At 40.1% G+C, this 22,794-nt stretch overlaps 1 protein-coding gene, 1 non-coding gene and 1 pseudogene across 3 annotated transcripts in view; 2 read left to right on the top strand and 1 right to left on the bottom strand.

Annotated features, from left to right (window-relative positions):
- The first annotated feature begins 7,006 nt into the window (after window positions 1–7,006).
- Window positions 7,007–7,079, top strand: TRNAE-CUC (transfer RNA glutamic acid (anticodon CUC)). The gene has a single exon. It is a non-coding gene; the product is annotated as a tRNA-Glu (tRNA).
- Window positions 7,080–11,219: 4,140 nt separating this feature from the next.
- TSGA10 (testis specific 10) overlaps window positions 11,220–22,794 on the top strand; it is a 104,515-nt gene continuing 92,940 nt past the window's right edge. Inside the window, exon 1 of one of the 2 annotated variants that reach the window (XM_007466882.1) lies at window positions 11,220–11,366. The gene's annotated coding sequence lies outside the window, so the exon portion shown is untranslated. The other variant, XM_007466883.1, reaches the window with a different exon arrangement.
- Window positions 17,338–17,949, bottom strand: LOC103076054 (60S ribosomal protein L13a pseudogene; annotated as a pseudogene).

Raw genomic sequence — 22,794 nt, 5'->3', positions numbered from 1 at the left:
TGGCAACCGATGCCTGACTGGCCTAGCACTGCAATAGTCCCACCCCTTGTCTCAAAGTGGGACAGTGGGACAACTCTGCAGTATGATCCCTCCAGAGCACCCTGTGAGTCAGGCCATGAATTTATCTGAGTGCTCATTCTTCGTTGATTCCTTCCGCTTCCCTGACTCCCTTACAGGCTTACCTTAAAGAGCACACTCTCAAAAATCATGTGCATCTGGGTCCTTGTCTCAAGCAGCTTCTAGGGAATCTCAACTAAGCCAGTTACACAACAGCTCAGTAAATGATAACTATTATTACTGGCATCAATGACAACACCATTAGATGCAATACCAATGCATGTATTATAGGTCTTATTTTATAGGTATGTTGAATCTAAGGTCTCCTAACATCCTTGTTTCTCCTGAACTATATTATCTTTATATGGAAAGTTTCTCATCAGAAACAACGGTAGAACTCTGAAAAATGTTCACTTTAGGATTCTGCTTGTAGAATTCTTCCATAAAACAAATAAACACCTAAGTGAGGCTGTTGTCCTGATTAAACTTGTTCCATTCCACCCCTTCCAGGAAGTATTTGTGGATTTCCATTCCCAGGTGTGCTGCTAAAACTATGGCTTCGCTTGGATTTTGGGATTCCAATTCTCTGATGTCTTAGCAGCAATAGTTCTCAATCAGAGTAATTAATGCTTGCATTTGTTATCATCTCAATAACTGGATTGTGCTACAACATCTGACATCCTGCAATGCATGGGGCATCACATACAATGAAGGACATCCCAAATTCAGCGTCCAACACACTATCAAATGTCCTGTTGGACATTCATGGAGGTGAAAAACCAGTCTGTAAATATTTGAGCCAAGTCCCTATTAAAGAAAAAAGTGGTTTTGCTAAGGTCACTAGTGCCATTCATGTTGCTAGATCCAGTGGACCTTTCAAGTCCTCATCTACCGTTTCAGTTGACTGCCTCCACCTTAAAGACTTTTGTGGGCAATCTTGACATTATCCTGTCTTGGTTTTCCACCAACTCTGCCAACTCTTCAGTCCCCTCAGCCAGCTCCCCCTGCACTGCCCAGCTCCTAAGTGTTGTAGTTGCTTTATCTCACACTATACATTCACCATAAGCAACCTCTTTTGTTCCCATAGCTTTAGATACCATTTCTGTATACAACTTCAAAATTTGTAGTTTTTCATTCCATACATAGAACTGTCTGCCTTAGAAACAGGTATGCCCAAAACCCACGCTCCCAAGCTCTTTCCCCCAGGGAACCTCCATGCATCTAGCTTTTTTTTTTTTTTACTAGAAATCCTTTCATTTTCATTTCCCACTTTAAGACCATCAGTCTGTCCTGCCAAACTTCACCTGGACTCTGTCCCCTTCTCAATATACCTCGACCATCACCATCACCTCACTTGGGCAACCATGTCCCTGCAAAAGCTATACATGTCGTCCTCAGAGAAGCCTTCCTAGTTCCCACAATTAAAAGTCAAGTGTATGTGTTATGTCTCCTCTTCTGTCTCTCTGAAATGTAACCTTTTCTTCATGGCACATCACAATTTGTATCTTATATAATTACTGTCTGATGTTCTACCTTCCCTGGTAGACAGACAGTAAGCACTATGAAGGTAGTGGTAATTTATTCATCACTGTATCCTGAGCACCAAGCACAGTGCCAGGCTAGGTGAACAAATGAATGATTTGTGTATTTTTTCTCTCCCAAAGAATTATGTTCTATAAATGATAAAGAGCATTATCTTAGTGGCTTACATCCCATTCAATGTTTTTTTTTTTTTTAACTCTACAAATACGTGACATCTGTTTGGTTTTTTTCTGATTTACAAAATATTTCTTCTCCTAAAAGAAGATGCCTTTTCCTCTTTGAATATGCCTTTTTCCTTTATGAATATTAAGGAGATTACTCAATTGAGCATTAGAGATCACCAGTAAATATTAAAGTACAGGAAAATGTTCAAAAACATACATAATAGAAATATTTATAGGTCACTGTTTGTCCAGACACAAATGGTTTTTAACTTCAGCTTACATTACTTGGGACAATACTGCTGTTTCAAACTACTAGATGTCTTAATAAGAATGGCAAACTGATATATACAAAACAAGAATTTTTTTTAACAACTAGGCTATTTTCTTATATTAAATATTGGTGGTATAAAATGGTAACATCTGCAAGACAAATTATTACACTTAGATAAAACTATTTTGTGAACTCTGAAATGAATTCCACGTGGGTGAAATAAAAGTTTTAAAAGGATGATTTGAAATGTGAAATGCTTCTCAAGGTACGTAATTTACTGGTCTTTGAGTTTAGCTGCCAGTGATCTTTAACAGAACAGACATGAAAAAATGCAAGAAGATAAAGTATTCTAAAGCAAAATCCCTAACTGGAATTTCAACATACAAAATCAGTACACCAGAAATCATGTGAAATACTGATGTCAAATTGTTTGGGCACTGTTTTTTGGGTTTTTGATCACTTGTTAGAGAAATACATTATAATTAAAATGTTTTGGTGCCATTTAAATACTGTTACACAGAAACTCTGATTTTTTGACAATGACAGAATGTAATACCAGAGAAATCTTCTTTGAATTTTGGAAAGCCTCTTCTCTCTAAAGCAACTTTTCTGAATATGTATCATCAAAAAGTGCAATCTACAGTGATTCATAAACAGTGAAAAATAAGCAATCGTCTTCCTTCATTTTGTTAGGTTTTCATAGTAAGGTTAAGTTCTCATTCAACAGGCCCTCTTCGTCAAAAGCAATTTTTGGTTTCTTTGGTAACATACACAAATAACTTCATTCCACATCTATCATTTCTATTCCATCACTTTCTTTAACATACACCACTGAACCCAAGGCTTTCTCTGAAAGAGATCCTGTGCCAGTATCTTTGCTCCTTGTAAAGTTTTCTTGGTTTGTGTCTTCTAACCTTATTTTCTTGGTGTTTTGAAATAACTGAGTCACTGGTTCCAATTTGCTTTTCTCAGTCCCTTGCATTAAGTGATCATCCACTTTTGAATCCATACGCATAGCAGATACCTGAGTAGCAGATTTACTAAGAGAAAATCCCATTGGGACAGCTGAATAAAAATAGTTTGCAGGTCCTTCTTTAAGTAGTGGAGATGTTTCTTCAACTTGACTGCTTGGGGAAAAAAATTGTTACAAGTGAATATAGCAGGAATTTCAACTAACTTCATGGCAATGTTTGTTTTAATGAAATTTCATGGTGATGATGCCAAAAATATAAAGTAAAATCGCCTTCCACCTCTCAGTGTTTATATTTTCTTTGTGGAAGGGTTTGCAGGTTCTACAGATTCTCTGAAAGTCTTTTTATTAAAAGGAATTTACTAGATGTTACCTTTCATCACCTGGCAGAAAATAATAGAACTTCTCTACTTAGTCCTGCCTATCATTCTTATTATCAAAAACTTTAAATTTATTATTAATGGATTAAAGAAATAATTACTGAAGGCCAAACACTCTGCTAGGTGTTCTGGAAAAAAAAAAAAAAGCTGCCCAAACAACTGTAAACATTTACACACCTAACAATACACTATGAAAATAATGAAGGAAAAACTGACAGAAATGAAGGGAGAAATAGATAGTTCTACAATAATAGTTGGAGATTTCAAAACTGAACTGTCAATAATGGAGAGAACAACCAGACAGGACACAAGTAAGGAAAGAGAGGATTTAAACAACACAATAAACTGACTAGAGCTAACAAACACATACAGAACACTCCACCCAACAACAACAGGATACATATTCTTCTCAAGGGGACATTTTCCAGGATAGACCATATGTTAGGCCACAAATTAAGTCTCAGTAGATTTAAAAAGATGGATATCATACAAAGTATGGATACCATACAAAGTATCTTCTCTGACCACAATGGGATGAAGTCAGAAATCAACAACAGAAGTAAAACAGGAAAATTCACATATTTGTGGAAATTAAACAGTATACTCTTAAACAACCAATGGAACAAAGAAATCACAAGGGACTTTTTTTTTTTTTTTTTTTTTTTTGGCGGTATGTGGGCCTCTCACTGTTCTGGCCTCTCCCGCTGCGGAGCACAGGCTCCAAATGCGCAGGCTTAGCGGCTATGGCTCACGGGCCCAGCCGCTCCGCGGCATGTGGGATCTTCCCGGACCGGGGCACAAACCCATGTCCCCTGCATCGGCAGGCGGACTCTCAACCACTGCACCACCAGGGAAGCCCACAAGGGACATTTTTAAAAAAATACTTAGAGATGAAGATAAACAAAAACACAAAATATCAAAATTATGGGATGAAGCAAAATCAGTACTAAGGGGGGAATTTATAGTTATAAATACTTGTATTAAAAAAAAACAAGAAAGATCTCAAATCAACAAACTTTACAGCTTAATGAACTAGAAAAAGAAGAAGAAACTAAACCCATTACTAGCAGAAGGAAGGAAACAATAAAGACTAGAGCAGAGATAAATGGAGTAGAGAACAGAAAAGCAATAGAGTATAATCAATTAAACCAAAAGTAGTTTTTGAAAAGTGCAACAAAATCGACAGACTTTACCTAGATGGACTAAGAAAACTCAAATTACTAAATCAGAAATGAAGGGGGACATTATTACTGATTCTACAGAAATAAAAAGTATTATGAGAGAGTGCTATGAACAATTGTATGCCAACAAATTGGATATCCTAGCTGAATGGACAAATTCCTAGAAACACAAAACCTACCAAGACTAAGTCAATAAGAAACGAAAATCTGAATAGACCTATGACTGCTCAGACTATTCAGTGGGGGAAAGGGCAGCCTTTTCAACAAAACTCCCTAACACCATACACAAAAATAAACTCAAAATGGATTAGAGACCTAAATGTAATACCGGACACCATAAAACTCTTAGAGGAAAACATAGGAAGAACACTCTTTGACATAAATCACAGCAAGATCTTTTTTTGATCCACGTCCTAGAGTAATGGAAATAAAAACAAAAATAAACAAATGGGACCAAATGAAACTTCAAAGCTTTTGCACAGCAAAGGAAACCGTAAATAAGACGAAAAGACAACCCTCAGGATGGGAGAAAATATTTTCAAATGAATCAACGGAGAAAGGATTAATCTCCAAAATATATAAACAGCTCATGCAGCTCAATATTAAAAAAACAAACAACCTAATCCAAAAATGGGCAGAAGACCTAAATAGACATGTCTTCAAAAAGACATACAGATGGCCAAGAAGCACATGAAAAGCTGCTCAACATCACTAATTATTAGAGAAATGCAAATCAAAACTACAATGAGGTATCACCTCACACCAGTCAGAATGGCCATCATCAGGAAATCTGCAAACAACAAATGCTGGAGAGGGTGTGGAGAAAAGGGAACCCTCTTGCACTGTTTGTGGGAATGTAAATCGATACAGCCACTATGGAGAACAGTATGGAGGTTCCTTAAAAAACTAAAAATAGAATTACCATATGATCCAGCAATCCCACTACTGGGCATGTACCCAGAGAAAACCATATACTAACAAATGTAAGGTAGATAGCCGGTGGGAAGCAGCTGCATGGCACAGGGATACCGGCTCGGTTCTTTGTGGCTGCCTGGAGGGGTGGGATAGGGACGGTGGGAGGTAGGCGGACAAAGAGGGAAGAGATATGGGAACATATGTATATGTATAACTGATTCACTCTGTTATAAAGCAGAAACTAACACCATTGCAAAGCAATTATACCCCAATAAAGATGTTAAAAAAAATAAAAAATTAAAAAAAAATTAAAAAAAAAAGACACATGCACCCCAATGTTCATTGCAGCACTATTTACAATAGCCAGGTCATGGAAGCAACCTAAATGTCCATCGACAGATGAATGGATAAAGAAGCTGTGGTACATATATACAATGGAATATTACTCAGCCATAAAAAGGAACGAAATTGGGTCATTTGTTGAGACATGGATGGATCTAGAGACTGTCATACAGAGTGAAGTAAGTCAGAAAGAGAAAAACAAATATCATATATTAACGCATATATGTGGAACCTAGAAATATGGTACAGGTGAACCGGTTTGCAGGGCAGAAATTGAGACAGAGATGTAGAGAACAAACGTATGGACACCAAGGTGGAAAGCGGCAGGGTGGTGGCGGTGGTGGTGTGATGAATTGGGTGATTGGGACTGATGTGTATGAAATTGATAACTAATAAGAACCTGCTGTATAAAAAAATAAATAAAATAAAATTCAAAAATAAAAATAAAAAAAGAAATTGTAAACAAAGTTCAGAAGATGGAGAAAGGACTGGAAGATGTGCTGTCCAAGCTAACAAGGGATTTATAGCTAAAATATAACAAGAACAACTATGAATTAACAAGGAAAAAGGAAACCCATTAGAAAAATGGGCAAGGGATACAGAGACATAATTCACCAATTGGAGAATCCCCAAAAGATCACGTGTGCATAAAGTGCTGCTCAAACTTATTAGAAATCAGAGAAATGCAAGTTTGCTACCATCAGAATGGCAGATAGGTGGGTAGCACCGAGTATTTAGTAGAATGCAGGAAATCTTGTGCATTGCTGATGGAGTAATTTTTAATTCCTACCTCACATTCCACATCCAATCCTTCAGTGAATCCTGTTTCTGTTTCTACCCTTGCCTATGCCTCCCCACTCTTTGTTCTTCTAACTGTATCTGGAATGAGACTTTTAAAATATAAGCCAGATCACATCCATCCTCTGCTCAACATGCTCTAGTTACTTCCCATCACAGAGTAAAGCCAAATTCTCTACCTAACAAGTCTCCAGCTGTGGTAGGCAGAACAATGGTCCCCAAGGAAGTCCACATCCTAATCCCCACAACCTGTGAATGTTCTGTTACATGGCAAGGGGGCATTAATGTTGCCAGTCAACCTACCTTGAGGTGGGGAGATAACCCTGGGCTAACTGGTGGCTACGAATATAATCACAAGCGTCTTTATAAGTGAGGGAGAGGGGAATTCCCTGGTGGTCCAGTGGTTAGGACTTGGCACTCTCACTGCCAAGGGCCTGGGTTCGATCCCTGGTTGGGGAACTAAGATCTCAGAAGCCACTCAGTGCAGCAAAAAAAGAAAAAAGAAGAAAAAGTGAGGTTGAGACAGGAATTTCACTGTTAGAGTGATGACTGGCCATCGCTGGCTTTGAAGATAGAAGGGGACCACAAGCTAATAAGCAAAGCGGGCAACCTGTAGCAGCTGGAAAGGCAAGAAAACAGATGCTCCCCTAGAACCTCCAGAAGGAATGCAGCCCTGCTGACATCTCAGTATTAGCCCAGTGAGATCTGTTTTGGATTCTAACCTCCAGGACTGTAAGATAATAAATTGGCGTTGCTTAAAGCTACCACATTTGTGCCAAACTGTAACAGCAGCAATAGGAAACAGATAGACCAGTAACATTCTGTCATCCCAAGCTCTTCTCCTGTCCACTCTGCCCCCCGCCCCATGACCTCATTACTGCTCCTCCAGCACATGCTTCAGGGACCTCTTCTGCTTCAGGGCCCAGGCACTGACAGTTCCCTCAGGCTGAAGCAATTTCTGAATTGCAAACCACTTCTGATGGGGATGATTAGTGGAGACAGCTGACTTCTGCTCTGTCCAGGATGGAGTAACATGGACCAGATTTATCCTCATGCCTTAAACATCTTCAAAACAGACAAAACACATGAAGCAATGGTTTTTAGATACTGGACAATAGGTAGTACAGGAGAGTGATCCCTAAGAGAAAGGAGATAAGGTTAAGTCTTATGAGTGCTCAGGGCCTGGAAATTTTAGGCTTCAGCACAAGGAAGGGGAATCCAAATTGAGTCTGGCCACTTCAGTGAACTGTGAAGACAGACTTCAGAGTTTGCAGAGGCCAAGATGGCTAGAATTTGTGGAGAGAGGGGAGAGGTGCAGTGAGAGAGTGAGCTCCAGAGATCTGCAGAAGATTCCCCACAATTCTTTGGCTGAATACTGATCAGTGTATGTGTGTAAAAAAACTACTGAGCCCTGGGGGAAAAAACACCAAAAAGGAGAAGGCAGAATAGTTCTTAGAGCCTACACAGGGCCAAGAATAGAGTTCTCACCAGTCAGAGTAGAAAGAACTCTTAATACACTGGACATTGAATAGAGTCCTCAGAAAGGTATTGCCTCAGTAATGGGGTCAAATTAGCCCTAAATAAAGACTATTTTGGACCTAAGAAAGCTTAAAAGCAAGCTTCTAAAGCAGGTCTGTCCAACAGGACTTTTTGCAATGATGGAAATATCCTATATGGATTGTCTAATATAGTAGCCACTAGCCACGTGTGGATGTTGGCAGGCGAGAATTCTAATACTGAACGACCGATGCAAGCTGGATGTTGGAATTTGAAATATACAGAATACAAATGAGGAACTAAACTTTAAATTTTATTTAATTTTATTAATACAAATTCAAATAGCCACATGTAGCTAGTGGTTACTATTTTCAACAGGGCAGCTCTAAAGGATCAAACTGTTTCCAAGTAAACTTGCTGCATCTCAGAATAAAGCCTAAATATATTTAAAGAAAAACCAAAACCAAAACCTCCAGCACCCAACAATGTCAAATCTGCAACGTCTGGCAGCCAATAAAAACTCACCAGGCATGAAAACAAGCAGAAGAATGTGACGCATAACCAGGAGGAAAAAAATCAGTTAATAGAAACAATGCCAAGAATGAGACAGCTGATGGAATTAGTATACAACAGCTATTTTAAATATATTCCATATTTCCCAAAGCATGGGCATGATGAAGTGAGGAATGAAAGACATTTAAAAAAAATCAAACTGGAATCAAGAGATGAAAAATACAAATCGGACATGAAAAATATCGTGGATGGGAGTAACACTGCCAAAGGAAAGAACAGTGAACTTGAAAATATATCAATACAAACTATGCAATTTAAAAAAAAAATGAACAGAGCATCAGTTAGCTGCAGAACAGCAGAAAGCAGCTTAACGTGTGTATAATTTTTTTTTAAGGGGACCAGGGAGGTACCGAGGAAGAAAAAAGGTGAAATAGAGGTTTTTGTAGCGAAGCTTGTGAAATGGAGAAACCCGATCTTCTATTACAAGTGAGAGAGCTCAGGTGCTATAAAAGGATTAGGTGGGGCAGGATGGGGCACTCAGCACTCTTTGGGTTTCTACAGAGGGAAGAAAATTTTCACTTTCTTGGGCTGAGGGAGGAAGTCAACAGTCCTTGAGGAAAAGAAAGGGAACTCTTCACGCCCTGGTCTGGCTTTAAAATGATCTTTTCCCATGACATTTTTGTTTGTTTGTTTTGTTTTATTCAAGTACAGTTGATTTATAATGCTGTGCCGATCTCTGCTGTACAGCAAAGTGACTCAGTTATACCCCTACATTCTTTTTTTTTAATTTTTTTATATTTTTTTTGCGGTACGTGGGCCTCTCACTATTGCGGCCTCTCCCGTTGCGGAGCACAGGCCAGACGCGCAGGCTCAGCCGCTCCGCGGCATGCGGGATCCTCCGGGGACCGGGGCCAGGGAAGCCCTTCCCTACATTCTTTCCAAAGACTCTTTAGTAACATCTACGTGTCGTACATAAATGCTTAAACTCTTCTAATTTTTTCCCTAAAGGAAGTACTTTCCTACCTCCTATATTAACAATCCCCTTCTCCCCACAAGCCTTCAACTCCATCTTAGAGTTTTGTACATTTTTCCCCATTTCTTTTCAATGCTAGATCATGAGAACATTTTATTCAAAATAATCTTAGTATTTTAAGAGGAAATGAGATTATACTTTGTTTTCCCTAAAATAACTTTTCAGGATGGTCTTTGACAGCTCATGCTTCTTTGTAACTTATTTTATCAGTTAGGTATAATTATATTTCACAGGAAATGTATCTCTTGGGACCTCTGACTTCTTTATCTAAAATAACAGGGACACGATTTAATTTTTTAGTATCTAGCTATACTTACAAAGTATATGATATCTGAAAATATGAGAAAATGTACTGGCACAAATAACAAATAAAATGTACTGGCATAAAAAAATCAGAGCAGAGATTGGAAAAACATATGGCACATATTTAAATGCACTTCTGTGAAATTCGTTCTAACATAAAATTTATTTATGCTTGTCAAAATACATTGTGGGAAAAATTGATTACTCACCTGGCAAAAACAGGAACTGTTAGTCTCTTGAAATGTGAGATTACTTTTGAAATACACAGGCGAATACTATACCAAGATCATCAAGAACAGGTATGAAAACCTAGTTTATTTCATCTGTAGGAAAAGACAGGGAGATAAAGCCACCATTAGAGTTCAGAAGCCCTTGGGTTACTTAAGAAAAGTGGAACATGTTAAACATTAAGAAATGTTAAAAAGACAGTATTTCTTTTCCAGCTGAGCTCCAAAAATTTGGCAGAATAATGCAATTCTCATTCTTTTTCCCTAAAAAGTTCATTTCTTCATTTTTAGGTAATGTGGTCAATATTAACATAGTTGGATGGCCAAAAATAATATTACACCTGGTTAACTTAAATGAGTGTTCCCAGACTGAGGGCTCCTAATTGAGAGGACAAGTTTAAACAGTATTAAACAGGAGCAGAATCTGTACAATATTAAATATCAGGTGATATTTCTTTTTTTTTGTTAACCATGATCAGTTTTTCTTCAAAGGGGACTTGGGGAAGGCCTGGCTTGTGGAGAAGGCATACCGGTCAGGAACCTGCTCTGTCATCACTAGTTCTGTCACTCCCAGATTCAACCCAGACTGGATGGTGCCGGGCGGACGGGGCTCGGGGTCCGCAGGCTCCCCAGACTACAGGCTGCGGGCAGTCACCCCAACAGGACGGTCTCTCCCCCGAGGCTGCAAGCAGCAGCACCCGACCCGGAAGACTCCCCGCAAACAGGCCCCTGACTGCGCACCACCCTCCCAGCGCCCAAGATCAACTCTGCGGAGTAACGAATTCACTGAACGTGGGTCCAGAACGGTACCCGATCCCTGGGGAAAATAGCTCAAAAAGGCGGCAGCAAAGCAGCAGGTGTCCCAGAGCTAACTGAAGGCAGCCGGAGGGAATGGAGCCCCGCGCATGCGCATTCCACTCAGGTGCGGTCGCTGCCCCCAGGGAGTAAGGAAAAAGTCTTGGAAAAGGGGATAGCGGCTGGTTACTAGGAGACGGCACTCTCTGAGGGGTCGTCTAGACGCTGCGTGGGCGTGCGCCTGCGCGGCGCGGATGAACCAGGAAGAGACCTTATCCTCAGGCTCCCTGTAAGGCGTACAGGAGGACGTACGCGTCGCTACGTGCGTGGGTGCGCGCGCGCGGCTTGTAGTCCCCGCCAGAGGGAGGGTCGAGCCAGGTACGCGTGCGCACAGGGACTCGGGGCGCGCTGGACGGAAGCGGAGCAAAGGCGCCGGGGAGGTGGAGGACGAGCCCCCTCAGGTACAGAGCGTGAGGGCGGGGCCGACGGCGGCGCAGGCTGGCGCTAACCGCCCCCGCCTCCTTCATGCCGGGTCCCGCCTCCCTCCGACCCCCGGGGCGGGGCCAGGTTTATTTGAGATGGGAAGGGAGAGGAAAGGGGCGGAGGATGGAGACCTCCAGGGACCTGGATCCCTGATGGAGGCGGAGTCCTGGCAGTCGCCAGGATGAGCTCCGGAGAGGACGGCAGGCCGAGAAGCCCGGGGAGGGACCCGCAGGCCCAGGTAGAAGCGCGGGGATGCGCCGTGTTGGGGTAAAAAGCCTCTCCTGGGCCAGAAGGCCTCTGAGAGGGCAGCTGCAGGGGGCGGGTGTGGCGGGTGTTCGGGGCTGAGGGCGACCCCTGAGGTGGGTATTGGCTGCTGGAGCCGCTGTTAGGGGCGGTAGCGGGCGGAGTTGCGGTCCAGGGAAGCCCGCCAGGAGCAAACTTTGCTCCTGTTGTCGTTTCTCGGGAGCTTAGGGTTGAGCCTAGTTCCTATGGTGACCGCCTCGCTGCCTACCGCGGCTCTCCGCTTGGTCGTTGCGGGGATTGTTCTGTTTAGAAACGCTCTGGAGTGGAGCTGAGGAATTTGGAAGCCAGAGATTTGGGAGTTCAACCTGGCTCTTCCTGACTCCCAGCCTCTCACTGCTAAGCCACTTTATAGACTTGGCCAGGTGAAGGGCCGAGATTACGTAGTAAATTGCATGAAAATCTCATATAATTACAGTAGAAATTACACACCAGAAAGGCAGGGTACGCTGGCTTTCCTTTGAAAAAGTACTTGAGGTTTAAATTGAATAACTCTGCGGCGATCAGGGAGCTGATACCTAAACACGCATAGGAATACACTTTTTTTTTTTCTTTAAATAAAGTCAAGGATAGCGATTTCAGGAAAACGTTACATAGGTGACACAGGGTCTCTGTGTTTGTTTTCCTTTTTCCACTTAAGGCCATTATATCTTACGATATTCGTTGTTTTAAATTTCCTCTAGTGGTTTTCAAAATTTCAAGCACACTTTTTTTTTTTGTTTTTTCCTAACCTGTAAGGAAATAAATAGAAGAATAATCGGGTTGCAACTAGAAGAAAATAGTTTAGTTATAACTATGAAAGGAAAGTGTTGCATTATTCAGATCTGCCTCCAGGGTAAAACTGGTTTTTGTTTGTATGTTAATTGATGAATGAGCTAAGCCATTTAGTCTTAATTAGTGGGTAATAACTAGGAAGATACATTAATGATATATTTATTTTAAACAGTATACACTTTAGCATTATTTAATGGCAGCTTCCAAAATAAATCTTGTTTACCTTCTGAAAAAAATCACTGCTTATGGCCCAACAGATGTAGACGTTCTCTGGCCTCTCTGTCTTCTTCTTCAGGTGCTTCTTTTTCCGTTTGTTTTAGGATCATTTGCTTTTAAAAGTACTCCACATACAGAGGCAGTTAGAGCAGGTATTGTTATTCATTCCCTTTTCCCATCACACGCTCCTTCTTGTTCCCTTTCATGACTTGTATGATAGCCACTTCCTTGCTTTTCCTTGTAGTTTCACCATCTTTGTATGTGACCATGCACTTCCTAGTTAGGCTTGTTTTTGAACTTTATGTAGATGGGTTTGTACTAAGTTTTCCTTTGTATTTTGCTTCGTTACTCAACATTGTTTTTATGATTTATCCTTTTTATTGCTTGTAGTTAGTTTGTTGTTTGGCGTTCCATTGTAAGAGTATACCACAATTTACCTACTGTTGGTGGACACTAGGGTTTCTATGTTTTTTGGTGAATATGAGGAACACTGCTGTGAATTTTCTTGTACACATACCCCATGATAATCTCCTGAAGTGTGCTGGTTAGTAAGGTAGTTCTGTTTGTCTTAGTTATGCTATTTATGTTAGTCTGTATTAAATTCCTTTGGTTCTGGAAAGCCTCTTGACAACAACTCTTTGACCCCCTTTTTATGTTTCCAAGAGAAACTGATAAATGATTCTTCTCCTAAGGCCATTGTTTTATGCTCCTTAAAAAGGGCAAGTTATTTCTTCACAGTAGAGTCTGGATTGAAGAGAACTGAGGAGCTTGGGTTTGGATGGAGTGACTGGAGAAATTATTTCTTTTTAAGAAAGGTTAAACAAGTGACCTTACTAGTGAATTCCCAAAACATTTATTCACTTATTTTTTATAAATACAGAACCCACCTCAAAATTATTCATAAAATTTTATGTGGTTTTCTACACCCTTCTGTTAGTGAAGCTATTCCCTCCTACTTCAAAGTGTCTTTCAGTCTAAACTTTTGGAGACAGTTTTCTAAAAAGAAACTTTTGTGGAACCAGATTTCAAAATCCTATATAAGATACTCCCGTATTTTCAATTATTCTATCAAAATATTCAGTAGACATTTGTTGAGCACATATTATATTTTGCTCAGCACTGATGATACTTTTTAGCTTGTGATCTTAACTCCTGTTTCACTGAAAAATTAAAATTCTGCCAGGCAGGAACTTCTTCAGATTTCTACCCCTTCTTATCTAAATCGTCACCTGACCTTGCTTTTCTCTGTCTTGTCTCAAAGGACAGTGCGCACCCTTTACATGGGTTTTCTCTTACTAGCTTATTGGCCTTTCTCCTTTAGTTAACATTAACCCGTGTCTTAGGAATAGTCATTGTGTTTATACTGTAAGAATTCTTAACCTGGAGTACAAGAAATTTGGGGAGTTCTTGAACCCCCTGGAATTGTTTGTAAAGTTTTGTATGTGTTTGCATTTTCCTGGGGTAATGACCTAGGGCTTTTGCTTAATTCTGAAAGACGTCCTTGATATAGAGGAAATTAAGAAGCAAGTTTTTCTCCTCTTCTGTTGGCCCTTCAACAACCCTGGTCTTTTCCCAAATTTTGTTCTACCTTTCTTCTCACAGTCATGCTTTGTAAAAGAAACCTACATTTTCTATTTCTTTTTCTTTACTACTCATTCATTTGTTAGTCCTCCTACCATTGAAACTACCTTGTTTGATTCATCAAAATTCATTATTTGGGAAATGTTTTATTGAGTACCAACTTTGTGCTGGGCACTCTTCTAGGCATTAAGGATATAACAGTGACTGGACAAGAGCCTAGATCACTTGGAGCTTACATTTGGTGGGGGTGACAAACAATAAACAAATGAAGAAATAAGTGATATAATTTCAAATAGTGTTAAGTGTGATAACCTAATGGGCGAGTGAGTATGAGAGAGGCTACTTTAGGTAAGAGGTTGGGGAGGACCCTCTGATATTTCAGCCAAATTGCCAAGGGTAAGAAGGAGCCATTCATGTCAAGGGCTTGGGGGTGAGAATGTTCCTGACAGAGGGAAAGCAAGGGAGGAGGCCTCAGAGTGGAATGAGATTGACACAGTAGAGGAACAGAAAGGAAACCAATAAAGCTGGGGGGTGAACAAAGAAGAGAGTAGTAGGTCTATTTAGGGAAGTGAAGGCAGGGGCCAAATCATGTAGGACCTTAAAAAGTTTGACTTTTTTAAAGAAAATTGAAATTGTATCAAGTATCTCTTCCAACCACAATGCTATGAGACTACATATCAATTACAGGAAAAAAAAAACTGTAAGAAATACAAACACATGGAGGCTAAACAGTGCACTACTAAATAACCAAGAGATCACTGCAGAAACCAAAGAGGAAATCAAAAAAATACCTAGAAACAAATGACAATGAAAACACAACAACCCAAAACCTATGGGAGGCAGCAAAAGCAGTTCTAAGAGGGAAGTTTATAGCAATACAATCCTACCTCAAGAAACAAGAAACATCTCAAATAAACAACCTAAAGGAACTAGAGAAAGAAGAACAAACAAAACCCAAAGTTAGCAGAAGGAAAGAAATCATAAAGATCAGAGCAGAAATAAATGAAATAGAAACTAAGAAAACAATAGCAAAGATCAATAAAACTAAAAGCTGGTTCTTTGAGAAGATAAACAAAATTGATAAACCATTAGCCAGACTCATCAAGAAAAAGAGGGAGAGGACTCAAATCAATAAAATTAGAAATGAAAAAGGAGAAGTTACAACAGACACTGCAGAAATACAAAGCATCCTAAGAGACTACTACAAGCAACTCTATGCCAGTAAAATGGACAACCTGGAAGAAATGGACAAATTCTTAGAAAGGTATAGCCTTTTAAGACTGAACCAGGAAGAAACAGAAAATATGAACAGACCAATCACAAGTAATGAAATTGAAACTGTGATTAAAAATATTCCAATAAACAAAAGTCCAGGACCAGATGGCTTCACAGGTGAATTCTATCAAACATTTAGAGAAGAGCTAACACCGATCCTTCTCAAACTGTTCCAAAATATAGCAGAGGGAGGAACACTCCCAAACTCATTCTACAAGACCACCATCACCCTGTTACCAAAACCAGACAAAGATGTCACAAAAAAAGAAAACTACAGGCCAATATCACTGATGAACATAGATGCAAAAGTTCACAACAAAATACTAGCAAACAGAATCCAACAGCACATTAAAAGGTTCATACACCATGATCAAGTGGGGTTTATCTCAGGAATGCAAGGATTCTTCAATATATGCAAATCATTCAACATGATACACCATATTAACAAACTGAAGGATAAAAACCATACTATAATCTCAATAGGTGCAGAAAAAGCTTTTGACAAAATTCAACACCCATTTATGATAAAAACTCTGCAGAAAGTAGGCATAGAGGGAACCTATCTCAACATATAATAAGGCCATATATGACAAACCCACAGTCAACATCATTCTCAATGGTGAAAAACTGAAAGCATTTCCTCTAAGATCAGGAACAAGACAAGGTTGCCCACTCTCACCACTGTTATTCAACATAGTTTTGGAAGTTTTAGCCGCAGCGATCAAAGAAGAAAAAGAAATAAATGGAATCCAAATTGGAAAAGAAGAAGTAAAACTGTCACTGTTTGCAGAAGACATGATACTATACATAGAGAATTGGAGAGGTGCTACCAGAAAACTACTAGAGCTAATCAATGAATTTGGTAGAGTAGCAGGATACAAAATTAATGCACAGAAATCTCTCGCATTCCTATAAACTAATGATGAAAAATCTGAAAGAGAAATTAAGGAAACACTCCCATTTACCATTTCAACAAAAAGATAAAATACCTAGGAATAAACCTACCTACGGAGACAAAAGACCTGTATGCAGAAAACTATAAGACACCGATGAGAGAAATTAAAGATGATACCAACAGATGGAGAGATATACCATGTTCTTGGATTGGAAGAGTCAACATTGTGAAAATGACTCTACTACCCAAAGCAATCTGCAGATTCAGTGCAATCCCTGTCAAACTACCCAAGTCATTTTTCACAGAATTAGAACAAAAAATTTCACAATTTGTATGGAAACACAAAAGACCCTGAATAGCCAAAGCAATCTTGAGAAAGAAAAACAGAGCTGGAGGAGTCAGGCTCCTGGACTTCAGACTATACTACAAAGCTACAGTAATCAAGACAGTATGGTACTGGCACACAAACAGAAATAGCGATCAATTGAACAGGATAGAAAGCCCAGAGATAAACCCACGCACATATGGTCACCTCATCTTTGATAAAGGAGGCAAGAGTATACAATGGAGGAAAGACTGCCTCTTCAATAAGTGGTGCTGGGAAAACTGGACAGCTCCATGTAAAAGAATGAAATTAGAACACTTCCCAACACCATACACAAAAATAAACTCAAAATGGATTAAAGACCTAAATGTAAGGCCAGACACTATAAAACTCTTAGAGGAAAACATAGGCAGAACACTCTATGACATAAATCACAGCAAGATTCTTTTTCTTCTTTTTTTTTTTTTTAAATTAAGAATAAACAGTCAGTTTTATTGGGCTCAGACTAAGAATCCATGGGTTTTGAGGACCTCTGTGAATTTGTCAGTTTTCTTCTCTGTGTTCTTTTTGGCCTGCTTCCATAGCCTCGTGAGCTGCTTCTTTTCCCAGTAGTGGATCTTGGCCTTCTCCTTTCTCTTCTCCTCACAGGTGGCTGTTACTGCCTGGTACTTCCAGCCAACCTGATGAGCCAGGGACCCTAGGTAGGCAAACTTCCATGTGGGCTTCAGATGCACAACCTTGAGGGCGGTAGGAACCACCATCCTCTTTTTCTTGTCATAGGGTGGCAGGATCCCATCAAACACCTTGAGGCAGTCCAGAGCGACCTGGCCTTGCTTGGTCTTATGGGACAGCATGCCTCACACTGTCTGCCAGAAGATGCGGCTGGGGGCTCAGAAGTGGTAGGGGCTGTGGGAAGGGTTGGTGTTCATCTGCTTGCAGAGGAATGCCAGGTACTTCAACTTGTTTCTATAGAAATTGCCAGAAATGTTGATGCCCTCACAGCACACAACCACCACCTTTTGACCCAGAAGCACCTGCTTGGCCATGATGGCCACCAGGCGGCCCAGGAGATGGCCTCGGCCATCGAGAACCAGGACCTGGCCCTCCGCCATCTTTGGCAGCTGCCTCCAAGATCCTTTTTGACCCACCTCCTAGAGAAATGGAAATAAAAACAAAAATAAACAAATGGGACCTAATGAAGCCTAAAAGCTTTTGCACAGCAAAGGAAAATAAAAACAAGATGAAAAGACAACCCTCAGAATGGGAGAAAATATTTGCAAATGAAGCAGCTGACAAAGGATTAATCTCCAAAATATACAAGCAGCGCAATATCAAAAAAACAAACAACCCAATCCAAAAATGGGCAGAAGACCTAAATAGACATTTCTCCAGAGAAGAAATACAGATTGCCAACAAACACATGAAAAGATGCTCAACGTCACTAATCATTAGAGAAATGCAAATCAAAACTACAGTGATGTATCACCTCACACTGGTCAGAATGGCCATCATCAAGAAATCGACAAAAAATAAATGCTGGAGAGGGTGTGGAGAAAAGGGAACCACCGTCTTGTACTGTTGGTGGGAATGTGAATTGATACAGCCACTATGGAGAACAGTATGGAGGTTCCTTGAAAAACTAAAAATAGAACTACCATATGACCCAGCAATCCCACTACTGGGTATATACCCTGAGAAAACCATAATTCAAAAAGAGTCATGTACCACAACATTCAATACAGTACTACTTACAATAGCCAGGACATGGAAGCAACCCAAGTGTCCATCGACAGATGAATGGATAAAGAAGATGTGGCACATACATACAGTGGAATATTACTCAGCCATAAAAAGAAACGAAATTGAGTTATTTGTAGTAAAGTGGATGGACCTAGAGACTGTCATACAGAGTGAAGTAAGTCAGAAAGAGAAAAACAAATACCGTATGCTAACACATATATGGAACCTAAAAAAAAAAAAAGGTTTTGAAGAACCTAGGGGCAGGACAGGAATAACTACGCAGACATAGAGAATGGACTTGAGGATGCGGGGACGGGGAAGCGTAAGCTGAGATGAAGTGAGTGGCATGGACATATATACACTACCAAATGAAAAATAGATAGCTACTGGGAAGCAGCTGCATAGTACAGGGATATCAGCTTGGTGCTTTGTGATCACCTAGAGCGGTGGGATAAGGAGAGTGGGAGGGAGAAGCGAGAGGGAGGGGATATGAGGATATACGTATGCATATAGCTGATTCACTTTGTTATACAGCAGAAACTAACACAACGCTGTAAAGCAATTATACTCCAATAAAGATGTTAAAGGAAAAAAGAAAAAAAAATGAGCTACCTTTGTAGGCTAGAAATTAAAGTAAAAAAAAAGTTTGAATTTTATTCTGATTGCAGTGGGAAGCCATTGGAGTGTTTTGAGCAGGATCTCATTATTTTAAAATGATTGTTTTGATTTCAGTTTGGAAAACAGGTCGCAGGGAGCAACAGTAGAAGCAAAAAGACCAGTTAGGAGACAATTGCAGTAATCCATGTGGGAGATGATGGTGACTTGAACCAAGTAGGTGATAATAAAAGTGTACAGAAGTGGATGGATTGGGGATATATTTTGGAGGTAGATCCAAAGGGCTTGTTGATGAATTTGATGAGGTTCAGGAAAAGAGGAAACAAAGACAACGCTTTGGTTTTTGACCTTGATCCCTGCACAAATGACAGTGCCATGTGACATGGGAAAGACTGGGAAGGAACCTGGTGGAGGCAGGGTTGAGAGCAGAAGTGTAGGTGGGGGAATTGAGGTCTTTTTTTGTGTGTGTGTGGTACGCGGGTCTCTCACTGTTGTGGCCTCTCCCGTTGCGGAGCACAGGCTCCGGACGCGCAGGCTCAGCGGCCATGGCTCATGGGCCCAGCCACTCCGCGACATGTGGGATCTTCCCAGACCGGGGCACAAACCCGTGTCCCCTGCATTGGCAGATGGACTCTCAACCACTCCGCCACCAGGGAAGCCCAAGAGGTCTGTTTTAACATGTTAAGTTGTGATGGCTTTGGACATCCAATAAACAATATAATGTGTTAAGTGCTCCAGTAGGGATATGTTCATAGTTTGGAGCGAACATGGAAAATATATGCTAAGTCTTTGGGGGGAAGTAGAAGTCAGAAATACTTTTGTGTAGTCCTGTATTCCCTTAGCATACATGTATGTGGCACTAATCATACTGTACTGTAATTTCTGATTTGTTTTGGACTTCCCTAGATTCACTGAGGCTTGAAATTGTAAGTTTTTTGTTTTATTTTTATTTTATTTTATTTATTTTATATTGGCTGCATTGGGTCTTTGTTGCTGCACGCGGGCTTTTCTCTGGTTGTGGTGAGTGGGGGCTACTCTTCATTGCGGTGCGCAGGCTTCTTGTTGTGGTGGCTTCTCTTGTTGGGAACACGAGCTCTAGGTGTGCAGGCTTCAGTAGTTGTGGCACACGGGCTCAGCAGTTGTGGCTCGTGGGCTCTAGAATGCAGGCTCAGTAGTTGTGGCACACGGGCTTAGTTGCTCCACAGCATGTGGGATCTTCCTGGACCAGGGCTCAAACCTGTGTCTCCTGCATTGGCAGGTAGATTCTTAACCACTGCGTCACCAGGGAAGCCCCTTGAAATTGTAAGTTTTTATTTGTTTTCTGTCTTCTAGCCCCCCAATCTAATATTGGTTCATCCTTATCCTAGCTGTTTATAAATTTGTTTGGTAAGTGAATAAATGTTACAATCTGATAGTATGAACTGAAACAGTGATAGTAGCGATGGAAGAAATGTGTTTGAGAGAGATTTTAGTGAAAAAATCAGTAGGACATAATGGCCAATTAAATAAGTTGAGTCAGTGAGAGGAATTAGTAATAGTAATTGTAAATAATAATAATATATATAGCAGTTATTATTTATTGCCAGGCACTGTTCAAGTGCTTTACATATAATAACTCATTTAATCCTCACAACAACTCTATGAGGCAAGTACTGTTATCATCCCTATTTTAGAGATGAGGAAGCCATGGCCAGAGAAGCAACTTGCCTGTGGTCATGCAGCTAAGAAGGGGCAGAACAGGCATTATGAACGGAAGCAGTCTGAGGCTAAAGAACATGCTCTTAACCACTATGCTGTGTTGCTTCCCCATTGAGAATGATTGTGATTCTAGCTTGGGTGTTTATGATGACAATTTGCTGCTTACAAAGTACTTTACTTGCGTTCTCTGAGATCTGTACAGGAACACAAGTTCCATTCAGAGCTCCATCTAGAGATCACTGGAAGGTGGAAGATATTCAGGTGGCCTGAGGTGGAGAAACTGGCATGCCAGGCATGGGCATTTCAGATACACTGATTTCTCTCCCTTTTTATTGCCTCCAAAGTTAGTGCAGGGAAAGTCGCAGCTCTAATATGATGGCTCACAATTGTCAGGTAGACTCTTGGTCTCTTTATACTTCTAATTTCTAGACTAGACTGATAGTAAACTTGACTGTTCATTTTACCAAAAAGAAGAGGGAAGGTTCCATTTTATCTGCTTTAGTACACTGCTTCATTATCAACCTCTACAAATTTGTATTGACACCTTCCTGTTAGCCAAAGAACTCTGTGCAGATTGGTGGGAATACAGAGAGCTCTAGGATATTATTTGTTAAGATTCTAATAACTGTGTGAGGAAGAGATATCCAGAAAAAGTAAATAACTACATAAATTGTTCTATTACCAAGATATTTGGATGTCTCAATGAAGAGGTGATCACTGTTCTATGGAGAAGACAGAGAAAACCTCCTAGAGAATATGGAATTCAAGCTGAGCCTTAGAAGTGTCTTTACTTCAGTGGAGAAAAGAGTGAGGGCAAAGCTCATGAACAAAAGATAATATGTTTCTGAATGTATGTATAAAGAAGGTGTAGAATAGTTTGTCTTTAATAGAGGGGTTCTTGGAGGTGTCAAGTAGGAGGTAAATTTGAAGAAGTAGGAAGGGACCAAATTATGAAGAACTCTGTATGCTAGGCAGGTTTAGATTTTAGGTCCTTGCCATTCAAGGTGTAGTCTGTGTGCTAGCCAAATAGGGATCGCTGAGCAGCTTTTTAGAAATGCAGTATTTCAGACCTACTGTGAGTGATAATCTCATTTTAACAAGATTCCCAAATGATTCGTATGTTTACTAAAATTTGAAAAGTACTGCTATAGTGAGGAGTCATTTGATTCAGTTATACTTAGTCACATGTTTATAACTAGGAACACATTTTTCAACAGAAACTAAGTTAGGATTTTAGCCTAACCCATAAAGGCCTAAAACAACTCATAGTTAGAAATGCTTTGTGAGATCTAATGCTGAAGTTCCAGGAGAGGCAGGAACTGCTGGACTGGAGAACAGAAAAAGCAGATTTGTGTCTTGTTTAGGGAAAGGGAAAAAGGGAAATAAACCTGTCAGACTGCTAAGGGCTGGGTTGTACAGGGCGTTAACACAAGGTCAGTGACTGGGGAATCCTGAGCCTGTAATTTCCCAAGCACTAGATTTTGGAGCATAGCATCTGTGTTGCTTTGCTTGTAGCAAATTCTCTCTTAACATAATGGTAGCCTTGATTCAGAGAAAGAAAAATTATTTCCTTAAATTATACAGTTTCTAAGATACATAGTCAAGTAAAAAAAGCACAGTGAAGAGTAGTATGTATAGTATGCTAAAGTGAGAAATCTTTTAACACTGTTATTTTGCACATGTGCAAATATGTATGTAGAAAAATTCTGAGAAATGGAATTATTTGTAAAGAAGCTATGTGCATTTGTAATGTTGCTAGATTTTACCGTTGTTCTCCATAAATACTGTGTCAATTTACACTGCCACAGAATGCTAATTTATATATCCAACTTTGTGATTTTGCCAATGTGATGGTTAAAAAATGGTATCCCAGTGTTGTTTTTGTTTTTTTTTTTTTTTGCGGA

The sequence above is a fragment of the Lipotes vexillifer genome, unplaced genomic scaffold, assembly GCF_000442215.2.
Source record: "Lipotes vexillifer unplaced genomic scaffold, Lipotes_vexillifer_v1.1 scaffold28, whole genome shotgun sequence".
Taxonomy (NCBI): domain Eukaryota; kingdom Metazoa; phylum Chordata; class Mammalia; order Artiodactyla; family Lipotidae; genus Lipotes; species Lipotes vexillifer.
This window is presented reverse-complemented; position numbering and strand designations above follow the sequence as displayed.